Source organism: Lygodium microphyllum, chromosome 5, assembly GCF_053477565.2.
Source record: "Lygodium microphyllum isolate KBCC chromosome 5, Lygodium_microphyllum_v1.1.10, whole genome shotgun sequence".
NCBI classification, from domain to species: Eukaryota; Viridiplantae; Streptophyta; class Polypodiopsida; order Schizaeales; family Lygodiaceae; genus Lygodium; species Lygodium microphyllum.
In genome coordinates, this window is record NC_141139.1 from 107,997,115 (window position 1) to 108,009,813 (window position 12,699).

Here is a 12,699-nt window from a genome sequence, read left to right on the forward strand (position 1 = left end):
AGACCATATTGGCTTTTATATTTCTGATGTTGATCACTCACTTAATGAGACAAAGGGAGATGTAGGTTTGGTCATCATAGTCATCTATGTGGATGACTTGATTATTATAGGTGACAGTGACAATGGGATTGCTGAAGTTAAGGATTTTTGGAAGAAAAAGTTTGAGATGAAGGATTTGGGTGAGTTGAGATACTTTCTTAGTATTGAGGTGATTAGACGTGATGACGGTATATGGCTATTCCAAAGGCAGTATGGCTTGGATATGTCATCCAAGTATGGTATGATAACATGTAAGCCTCTTTCAGTACCATTGGAGCAAAATGTCAAGTTGAGTGCTAACATTGGGGATGAGATAGAAGACCCTAATATATTCAGGAGGATAGTAGGGAGTCTGATTTACATGGCTATCACATGGCCAGACTTGAGCTATGATATTGGTCTTGTCAATCAATTTATGCAGATGCCTACAAAGACTCATTTGGATGTAGTTAGATGCATATTGAGGTATGTGAAGTCCACTTTACATTATGGACTTTTTCATGAGGAAGGTAAGGATGTATATATGTTTGAATACACAGATGCATACTGGGCTAATAGCACGTGAGACAGAAGGTCTACTAGTGGATTCATGTTTTCCCTTGGTAGTGTAGCAGTTACATGGAGGAACAAAAAGCAACCCACATTTGCTTTATTGAGTATAGAGACTGAGTATAGAGATGCTAGTATGGCAACATGTGAGGTGGTATGGGAAAAGTTATTGGGTGATTTGGATGTGCAGGGAGATGGTCCAGTTGTCATTCACTATGACAACATGAGTAGCATATAGCTAGCTAGGAACCTAGTGTTCCATCTTAAGACAAAACACATTGAGATGCACTACCACTTTGTGAGAGAGAAGGTACTTACAAGAGAGATTGACTTGGTATATGTTAGCACACAAGATCAAATATCTGACATTTTCACAAAAAATATTGGGTGTAGAGAAGCTTCAAAAGTTTAGAAGCTTATTTGGATTTTCAAAGATACACTTGAGCTTGGGAGGGAGTGTTGAGATGGCAAGCTCAACACATATGGACATTAATGATGGACCACCTGGCTAAATGGGTCCACACGTCTACACTAAGCACGTTGGTGGTCATTCTGATCCTCACATGGCCACTAACCAATCACTTATTATATTTAGTTTATCTCACCTATCTACAACTAGCATAGTTATAGTACTAGTCAATTAGTATAGTTAGTTATTGTTGAGAGTGAAAAAAGCCTGTATTTTTGACTGATTTTTGTTATTTTTGAGGACTGAATGATTGATTTTTGATGGATCTAGAGTGATGTATGGTTGTAAGGAGAGTATTTGAGAGTGTTTTGTATGATATTGATTATGTTTAGAAGTTCATGATGATTCTCAGTGGAGATATGAAGTTCTGTGATGTTCTGATAGGTTCTGATTGGTTCTGTATACCTTCTGTATAGCTTCTGTTTTGTTCTGATTGTCTTCTGTATAAAGCATGGATTGATGATGGATGAAGATTGAGATCTTTTGAAAGCTTATTGAATAGTTTTTGAGAGTTTGGAATGGTTTGAGTATGAGTTATGAGGTTTTGATGACCTTCTGTAACCCTCTGTAGACCTTCTATAGAGCCTTTGCCTTTGCTCTGTCTCTGCTTTGTCTCTGTACTGTAACTGTACTATAGCTGTTCTGGTGTTGTATTGTGACTGTTCTGTAGACCTTCTGTAGGTGTTCTGTAGAATGTACGTGTGACTTTGGGAAAGTTTTCTAACCTTTGGAAAGGATGAATCTAAGTTCAAAAGAGCTAAAACAAGTGGAAAAAACAGATGCTGAAGACTGAGGAGAAGACTAAGTGACAGTGACAGTATTGAGCTGTGAAAAGACACTGTAGTGGCTCTGGTGACTCTTCATATCAGACATACCTCTTGGGAGGTGCATCCACGACCTAAGAAGTATTATTGAGGGTTATTATGAGAGCATTGTAGTGAGGATATGAAATACTATTGATGGAGAGAGAGAGAGAGAGAGAGAGAGAGAGAGAGAGAGAGAGAGAGAGAGAGAGAGAGAGAGAGAGAGAGAGAGAGAGAGAGAGTCAGAGATAGTCAATTCTATCAAAACAGTGTAATTGTATATGAGAGATTGAGAGAGAGAACTATGAAGACATTGAAGATGAATACTATGTGATTGATTTCCATTAAAAGATGGTTTATTCCTTTGTGTTCTTTGTTCTATTGATGGATTTCATGAAGATGTTGAAGATTATGGTTGATTCTATCAAATCTGTGGGAGATATCTACTATGATGCTGCGTGAAGAATTGTTGTTTTCTTTGTTTTGATGATCAAAAGAATGAAATAAAAGCTTGTTGATGTTACAAGATAGATTTTATTGAAAGAGAATCCCCTTTTACTTGGTGTTCCTCTTGGGGCTCCATGTTTTTGGTGTGCAACCAGGGAAACTTGCCATCAACAAGCACCAGAAGAGGCTGAAAATGAAGGAAATGGCATTGCCAAGAAGAGAAGAATTCAATGGATGTTTGTAAAGTTCCTTCTTCCACTGAAGAGTTGGAATTTCTCATTATCAAAGCCACTTTCCACAAGAAGTTCATCCCACAATGGCGGAAACATATCACCATCATGATGCATGCTCCATGTGGTGGACTGTTTCCTCTTCCTGTTGAAGCAACAGAAACTGGTGTCTTGGTGGCAAACTGTTTGGGAACAAACTGAAGAGCAGAAACATAGAGAATGACCACCCATGGCAGATTTGGCATTCATTGAGAAGTTTCCAGACATCATCAAGTGGGAGATTGTGAAGAAGCTTCAGGAGTCTTGGTATGTAGAGGTTCACGAAGACAAGAAGGGAAAGAGTTGGAATTTGTTCGTGGATGCTCAACAGCAAGATACATGGGATGCTTGGTGCACTGATAATCTTCTGTTTGTCCAATTAGCAACCCACTGGAAGTTGGTAGACAGAGTGTTTTTCACAATGTACACTGTTGAAACCCTCAGAAGTTGGCATTATTATAATGATGCAACAACGATCCTAAGAAGAATGAGTTTTGATACTTTCAGAACAGAATACCTTCCCCTCTGTAGTGGTTTGAAAGCTGAATTCAGAGATATTGAAAAGAAGGAAGTAGAGGAGATGTTGGCGAGAGAATCTATCAGAGAAGCCCCCTCTGACACTATCCTATTGAGTCCAGACCAACTGGTTGAAGCCAACCCCCTAATGAATGACGCAATAAAGAGGCAAGCATTGAAATGAGTCTAGAGGTATGTGAGAAGAGAGAAGGAAAAAATCAAAGCTGAGAATAAGCTCGTAGCAAAAGCCTCCTTTGACGCCCTAAAAGCACTCTTTACAGAAGTCCCCATGGTGACTCAAGGTCCCCTTCCTAGTCAAATTCGTCCTGGAAATATTGATGAGATAGGCCAGCAAATATAGTCCCATTGCTAGTTTTTAAGGGAGAATACAATGAAGACCCTGATCTTCATGTAGCAGAGTTCATGGTAGCATGTGTGGCTAACAATGCCAGAACCCCTGAGCATTGGTTAGCAATCTTCCCCGCCACTTTCAAGGGCATGGCATTTCAGTGGTATGAGAGACAAGCAGCAGGAACTTTTGGCACATGGGACGACTTGAAGTTGGCCTTCCTCACTAAATTCAGGTGTGAAGGTTTTAAAGAGCGGATGCGAGAGGAGTTCATGAATTTAAGTCAGTCCTCCGGAGAAAGAGTAGAAGCTTATGTCTTGCGAATGGAATCCATCCTGAAGAGATGGACTAACCATCATTTGGACAAAGGGATCCAGAAAGGAGTGTTTCTCAGGGGCCTACAACTAGAAGTTCACAAGTTCGTGGAATTGAGAAGACCAGTCAATCTGCAAGCTGCAGTGAAATGTGCAAGATTGTATGATGAAGTTGAAGCAAGGCTATCAATGACTCCAGGAAGAGGAGTCTTACCCCCTCATATGCGTGGAATGGTATATCCATCAAATGCAGTCCCAGGGACAGTTCCCTACCCCTATCCCCAGATGAAAACAATGCTGCAGTATAGTGCACCTAATCCAGTGTGGTCACCGCAGATGACAGTGCCTCAAATGATGGTTCAACCACAACAACAGTGGCCTCAAATAGTTTCTCCAATGGCGACTCAACAATAGTGGAACCCTACCAACTCGAATCAATCAACAGGAGCTCTGAATCAGAGCCAGAATAGAGGACCTTCTGGATTGACCCAACCACTGTATGCAGTAATTACAGAGGCTTCCCAAAACCCTGCTACAAGTACTACAGGAGGTAAAAATCTGAATGATTACTTATCCAACTCAGTTGCAAGTATCAAGAAAGAGCTTCTGGATGTGATTACAGAGCAGCTACAGACGTTGAAGGTGAATACTGCCAATATATCCACTCCTGCGGGAGCCGGAAGAGATGTGATGCGCTCTAATACCTGGTGTGGAAAGTGTCATCAAGCGGGACATTTAGCCATTGAATGTACCCGAAAACCAACCATTCCTGGAGCCTTCTATTCCTACTGTTTGCGGAAAAACCATACAGAGGATATTTGCTCTCTGAAAGAGATGCATGAACGAAGACAGAAGGATGAAAATGCAAGATTCAACTTGCTAGAATCCAAAATGACAACACAAGATATTGGACCAAAGCCTAGGGAATTTGGTCCTAATTTTGGTCCAAGGAGGTTTTCCTCTCAAAGTTACAGAGGACGACTGTCTGCTTCCAATTTGGTAGAGTTGGAAGTTGCCGCTGTTATGCGCACCAAGAAGAAGGAACTAGTGGTTCAGAATGGAAATGACTCTCCTGCCAAGACTGTGAAGTTCAACCTACCTACAGAGGAACATAATGGTACAGAACAGAACAGTACAGTACAGAGTACTACAGTGCCACAGAAGGCTATAGAGACAGTCCCAGAGATAGGACCAGAGGCCTAGGAGATGGATGATACAGAAGCACTTCCAGAGACAAAGGAAGTGCCGATGCAGCAATTGTTAGCAGAAAAAGGAAAGATGAAAATGGGTGTAGCCCCATTCCCCAGCCGCGGCTGGAGAAGCCTATGGATCCTATTAAAAATTATGACTTGGTCAAAGACCTAGACACTTTTAAACCAAACTTAACATTCCGGCAGTTTTGATGTTGTCTGTCGAAAGAGATTCAAAAGCATTTTGACATGAAGGCGTGGACTAAGGATCGCTCCTTCAACATCAACCAAGATCAATAAGGCCCCAGAGCCTGTAAAGGAAGTAGATGTGGCTAATGCCTTCCTAGATCCTGGAACCCCAGATATTAGTGTATGGATAGAAGGATGCTTCATTTCAGATGCATTGATTGATGGAGGATCATCAGTGAACATAATGACGGATGGCACAATGAAGGACTTAGGGTTGCAAGGAATTCAACCTACACAGTGGCTTATCAGATTGGCAGACCAAAGTAGAGTCAAACCGTTGGGCATCCTTTCATATGTAAAAAGAACCTTTGTAGGAAGGAAGACCTTGGCTTTTTGAAGCAAGAGCCAGGACGGATTGGTTCAAAGGAACCCTAACCCTAGGAAGAGGACCCAACAAAGCGGTGTTAAAGCTGTATGGATCGCAAAAAGGCAATGGATCCACATTCATTGAAGTCATAACTGACTCCTCTAACGAGGCAACAGATGGTACATCAGGAGATGAAGAAGCTGTTAAGCAAATCTTCCCTAAGAAAATAGAGGCACAATCCCTAACAATAGGCATTGTAAGCCAACTGCCAAGGGAAGTAAAATCCTTGTCCATGGGAGAATATCTCCTGCCTCAACTAGAATTAACTTTTGAAATCACCTTTGACAGTGAAATAGAAGCATGGATGTACTGTTCTCCCTATTACATGACGGTCGCAGAGACAGAGCATAGTCAGTACAGAGACTGTACAGTTACAGAGCATAATCAGTACAGAGACAGAGTAGATATAGAGTGGCTCTACAGAACAGAGACAGAGCGGATACAGAGACAGTTACAATGACAGTAATAGATATAGAGCCAGAGCCAGAGACAAAAACAGAGTCAGAATTGGTGACAGAAGCAGAAGCGCATGCAGAGGCAGAAGATCTGTTCTTCTCCTACAGAGCCTCTACAGAAGCAGAGACAGAGTCTCCAGAGGATGAGGATGAAACTGATGAGGAAGAAAATGAAGTAGGCTATGAAAGTGCAGATGAAGAATCCCCTCTGATAGAGGATAATCTGGTTGATGTCCCTACAAAGACCTCAGAGATCAAATATCTCCGGGTGCTGGATGGAATGACCATGGTTCCATTTGGGTTGGTCAATGGACCACAAAGTATGCAGACTTTGTATAAGCATTGGATTAAAAGCATAAAGTTAAGTTCACCAGTGGCTCCTATTGCCCTAACCATTCAGTCCAGAGGAAAGATGATGACGATGCCCCTGCCAACAGAAGCCCAAGCCCTCAAAGCCACGGCCTCTAGCAGGTCCGTGCTATGTGACATTCTTGGACGCATCCTCTGAAGATGAAGCCTTGAGTCCTGAAGAGGTCACCACTCACACAAAAGCAAACAAAGCTCTGATACCCTTCCAGCAACTTAAACAGACAAATGAGTCATTTGTTTAGAAGGAGGACACTGGTTCTAGTGGGACATCAGACGAGGATACTACTCTCGTGAAAGAGTCAGACCTCTATCCAGAAGCAATCCGTGGGACATTTATCCGCGAAGTGGAAGGTGAAACACAAATAACATTCTTGGATGCTGAAGGAACCGAACATCACCTGAAAGTGGGTCTTAATCTTCTAGAAGAAGAACTAGTAGTCTTGTGAGACCTACTAAAGGAGAACTTAGATGTGTTTGCTTGGTCGTATAAAGACCTAAAGGGGATTGATCCCATAGTATGTCAACATCACATTGATCTAGAGCCCGACGCCAAACCTGTAAGGCAAAGAAAAAGACGGATGAATCCTAATTACTCTACTTTGGTGAAGGCCGAATTATTGAAACTTCTTGAAGCAGAGTTCATCTATCCCATGGCTAATAGTGAATGGGTTTTGCCCATTGTGGTAGTACCCAAGAAGAATGGGAAACTTCGAATATGTGTTGACTTTTGAAAGCTCAATTCGAAGACGAAGAAGGATCATTTCCCTATCCCTTTTACAGACCAACTGTTGGACACAGTGGCAGGCCATGAACTGTATTCCCTCTTGGATGGATTCAGCGGATATAACCAAGTCCAAATTGCAGAAGAGGACCAATCCAAAACAACCTTCACCATGGAATGGGGGACCTATGCCTACAGAGTGATGCCATTCGGACTCTGTAATGCTCTTGCCACCTTCCAACGAGTAATGATAGTGGCCTTCCAGAACCATCTGCATGATTTCATTGAGGTGTATCTTGATGACTCTATGTCTATAGTTTGATCCGTGAGCACTGGGGACACCTAGAGCAATGTTTTGACAGATGCCGAGAGTATGGGATTTCTCTCAACCCTGACAAATGTGTCTTTGGCATCTCCTCAGGAGTTCTTTTGGGCCATATCGTCTCTACACAAGGAATTGCAACAGACCCGGTAAAGATTGAGAAGATTGCCGCCTTAACAGCACCAACAAACCTCAAGCAATTGAGAGGATTTCTTGGCCATGTGGGCTATTATAGAAGATTTCTTGCACATTTTGCAACCAAGGCAGCCCCTCTGCACAAGCTCCTAAGAAAATAAGCTGATTTCCTTTGGACTGATAACTGTGAAGAGGCCTTTAATACCCGAAAACAATGCCTGATCCAAGCATCTATTTTACAGCCTCCTGATTGGAGGAAGGAGTTCCATGTGCACACAGATGTATTAGTTGAAGGGCTAGGTGGCATTCTATGTCAAAAGGGCCCCTCCAAATTAGATCAACCGATATATTATGCAAGCCAAAAGGTCATTGGTAGGGAACGAAACTATACAGTGAGCTTGAGTGCTTGGCAATGGTGTTTGCGCTGGAGAAGTTTCGACACTATCTATTGTCCACACATTTCAAGTTCTATGTGGATCATGAAGCCCTGTCCTTCTTGATGAACAAAGCAGACGTTAAAGGACGAATGATGAGATGGTTGCTTCTATTCCAAGAGTTCGAGTTTGAAGTAGTCACTAAGCCTGGCCGTTCCCATGTCCTAGCCGATCATCTGTCACGGATCCCTCAAACAGAAGAAGAGGAACAGGATGATCCAGACCTTCTTGACGCTTTCTTGTTTCTAGTTGAAACAGTTACTCCTTGGTATGCAGACATAGCCAACCTCTTAGCAACTCAATAGTATCCTCCTGGCATCTCAAGTCGTGAGAGGAAGAAGCTTTTGTTAGAATCAGCCCCCTACACTTTGTTAGGTGGTGCCCTGTACAAGAAAGGCAAAGATGAAGTGCTGCGAAGATGTGTTGTAGGAGATGAAATCGACATAGTATTGAAAGCATGCCATGACAAACCATGTGGTGGACACTTCGCAGGAGAAGCGACAACCAGGAATGCTCTATTAGCAGGATACTGGTTGGCTGACCCTCCACAAGGATGCATATGATTACTGTAAGAGATGTGATGCTTGTTAGCGAATGGGGAAACCCACCAAAGCAAGTGCCATGCCAATGCAACCCATTCTTCCCCTAAAGCCATTTGAGAAGTGGGGGATTGATTTTGTGGGTCCCATTGATCCATCTACCAGATGGAAGCAGAACAGATACATCTTAGTATGTACGAATTATGTCACAAAGTGGTGTGAAGCTAAAGCCCTGAAGCGGGACGATGGTAATAGTGTCGCACTGTTCATGTACGAGAATATTATCACTCGTTTTGGCAGTCCTCTCGAGCTGATAAGTGACAGAGGGACTGATTTCCTTAACAAAATCATGGAGGAGCTGACAGAACTGTATAAGATCCGCCATCGTAAGTCCACTCCCTATTACCCAGAGCCAATGGCCAAGTTGAAGTCACCAATCGCATTCTTTGCTCGATTCTAACAAGAATGATTGCCGCACATCGTCGCGACTAGGACGATCGACTTACAGAAGCCCTCTGGGCATATAGAACCTCCCATAAGGCAACTACAGGATAGACCCCTTTCCAGCTAGTGTATGGTACAGAAGTTGTCTTTCCTGTTGAGCTGGAATTACCCTCCTTGCGAGTGGCAGTTAAAGAACGCTTGAGAGATAGTGAGTCACTACAACACTGTCTCGTGCCCTTGGAATGCTTGGATGAGATCCGGCGGATGGCCCTATAGTGCATGGAAACCACTCAAGCGCGACACAAGGCCTATCATGACAGTTTCATCAAGCACAAGGAGTTCAAAGAAGGTGATCTTGTTCTAGCCTATGATTCAAGATTTGACAAGTTTCCTGGCAAGCTTCAACAACGGTGGATGGGCCCATAAGAGGTACTTGCTGTCAATCCTAATGGCTCTGTTCAGATGTAGACCGTTGATGCCTCTGATGATCCTTTCCTGATTAATGAATATCGCCTGAAAAAGTACTTCCCTCCTCCCTCGGGGACTTGAGAATCACAGTCGACCTACCCTTTCCCTTTTGGGTGTCGCACTGTCCTTCTTGTCGTGCTTCTGATAGCCATTATGATTCTCCTCATGCGGCGATCTTGTTCTGGTACCCCCTTGTCGCAGAAATATCTCAACCCGACATTGTTCTCTTCTCGTCTGATCCAACAAAGGTGCCGAGGTTGGTCCTGATATATGGCATTTCTACCATTCCCTTTATTAAGAAAAAAAAGAAAAAAAAGAAAAGAAAGAAAAAAAAGGAAAAAAAGGAGAAAAGAAACAGCAAAAGAAAAAGAAAAACAAACGAAACTGTTATGGGAGAAAATGAAGAAATTCCCTGTCATAACAGGCCTCATTCCAAGAAAAGGTGGAAACACCCTTGGGCAAGAAGCTGACTGTGGAAAAGTTGGTAACACCCCGCAGTTTAGGATAGCTGACTCACTAGTAGAACATCTTCAGTAAGCAATTTGAAGCCACCTCCATTGGTGCGCTGTCTTTGCAATATCAATCCGTTTGCCCTTCTTAAGAGACGACTCTTCTTACCAATCATTGAAGTACGGGATTTGTAAGCTGCCTCCCTAGATACGCCTCGTCTTCAAGATCCTGATGACACCAACAGTCGACATGATCTTCACCAGCAACCCCTTGAGTGATGTGAGCTTTCATCCTAACAGGATGGGGATGTGAGTATGGGCTGCCCTCTGTATCTATCAAAGAGTGAGACAGAGGGTGGGTTGAGTGACCAATCTTTCCCTTCAAATCCAATGAGAGGTGAGAAGTGTGAACATAGTGTTGCACACATGGGATGGGCCTCTCAATGCACAAAGCACGATCTGTTTCTGTGCACTGCACTATAAGGCTTCCTGGCCTTCCTTCTTGCACTCTATGCTGGCACTGGGCGGGATGCACAGTTGCACCATCAAATGCGCACAAGGCATACAACCTTTGCATAAGTGATCGTGAGGATTACATCAACGGGTTTCAGGACATGGCTACCCTCTGTATCTTTCAACAGAGCGTGAGACAGAGGTTGGGCTGAGTGTGACAGGAGTTTCTTCAATCAATTACCGAGAGGTAAAGATTGAGGGACGTTACGACCTTTGGAGTCAGGTACGTTTTCGTTTCCCTATGCACCCATGGGATGGGTTTCTGCCATCAACACATGACACATCACTCTGTTCTACACACTGCACTACAAGGCTCCCTTGCCTTTCTCTTTGCACCTATGCCAGATGGGTTGAACGCACCGATGCATCATCAATTGTGCACCCTGGCATACTCCCTCTGCACCATTCCTTTGTCACTTCCTAAACCAGGTGTGAGCTATGGGTTTCATCATGATTTCCTCGAGTGATATTAGTAATGGGGTGAGTGACTGCTTTTTCATTCCATATGAGTGATTGTGAGTTGAGTGTAATATCCCTCGCCATCGACGAATTTCCTGTGATTCCTTCAACCATCTACCTCCCTGGGTGCTGTCGCGTGGTCCCTACCATGAAGGATGTGTGCTGTGAAGATATCGTGGTACCTCCTGCAGCCGACAACGACAGTGGACGTGCCATCGATAGTCAACCTTGATTCTCGACAACATGGGCCAAGTTTTTCTAACCCTACACCTTCTGTTGTCAGTGACGGTCATGTTTTACATATGGAGACGTTTGCAGATGGTCTGTTGTGTGGTACTAGGTCCCTGTTGCTCAGTCAACCCTATTCGTTAAGGTTTTAAGTGTGGGGACGCGTCCCTGCGCATCTACATTGCATACCCCTTTGCATTTTCCTTAACTTGATAATGCATCTATGCCTGCCCTGCTTTTACCCTAATGGGGTCCCTTCCCCACCCACCCGTCCATTTTCAACCCACTCTTGGGGCCGTTCCCTTGCAGTTTTCCTTCATTCCCTGATTTTGCTGTCCTTCCATGCGAACGCACCCTATGTTCACCGAAATCCCAATCCAAATTTATAACCCTATTCATCCCTTTGAATTGACCATTTTTTCTTTTTACCAACCCCTGTTTCGACAGACATTCTCAAGTTATTAATTTTTGAAGTATTTTGCATAAATTGGATAGTTTTCCATGTGAACATATCTTTCTTGCTTCAGACCGGTGATCTGACATGATAGCCATGTCCTACCCTTTTTCCCTGACATTTTTCCTTTTGTTCCATGTCATTTCGATGTACGGTTCATCCGTTATTAATTTTTGTGGGTTTTCGAGTCTTTTCGTGCTTATTTTTCATAATTTTTCATGTGAACCTGCCCTATTTTCACCGGAATTCTAGTTTGATTTGACACTCGTGTCTTACCAACCCTCCCCCCACTTTTTCCTTTTTCCTTCCCCCTTTTTCAACTGTCGAATTTTTAGTTATTAATTTTTCAGAGCGTTTTTCATCAATTTTTCGTGTTTTTTGCATGTGAACCCTCCTAATTCCCCCGAAACTTAGTTTTGATGTGACAAGCTTGTGCAATCCCTTCCCTCACACATTTTTCATTTTTTCTACCCTTTGTTCCGATGAACCGATTTTTTGTTATTAATTTCGGACCTCGTTTTCGGGTGCTATTTTCTCGTTTTTGCCATGTGAACGCGTCCTATCTCGATCGAAATTGTGTTTTGACATGACAGGGTTGTTGAACACGTTCTTTTACACCTTTTTCCTCCTTTCCGCCGCGCCGCCACTCCCTCCCTCCCTCCCTGCTTTAACTAACTTAATTAACCCTAATTAAGTTAGTTAATTTTAGTTTGGTTATACTAACCCTACTCAAGATAGTTAATCCAAGTTGAGTTCACCTAACTCTAACCCTAACTTAAGTTAACTAACCTTACTTAGGTTAGGTTAATCCCCCTAGTTAACTAACCTTACTTAGGTTAGGTTAACCCCCCCAGTCAACTAACCCCCCTAGGTTAACTAACCCCCCTAGTTAACTAATCCCCCTTAGGTTAGTCCCCACAGACTTGACTTAGCCTACCTACCTGACTTTGACTAACCCAAACTAACCTAGTTCCCTTTGACTAACCTGACTTCACTTAGTCTGACTTACCTGACTTATCCAGACTAACAGGACTTAGCTAACTTAATTTGACCCTACTTACCAAACTAAGCTGATTTTCTTGATTTAATTGATTTAATTAATTTATAAATTCATTTCTACTTAGAAAAATTTCAAAAAAAATTATAAA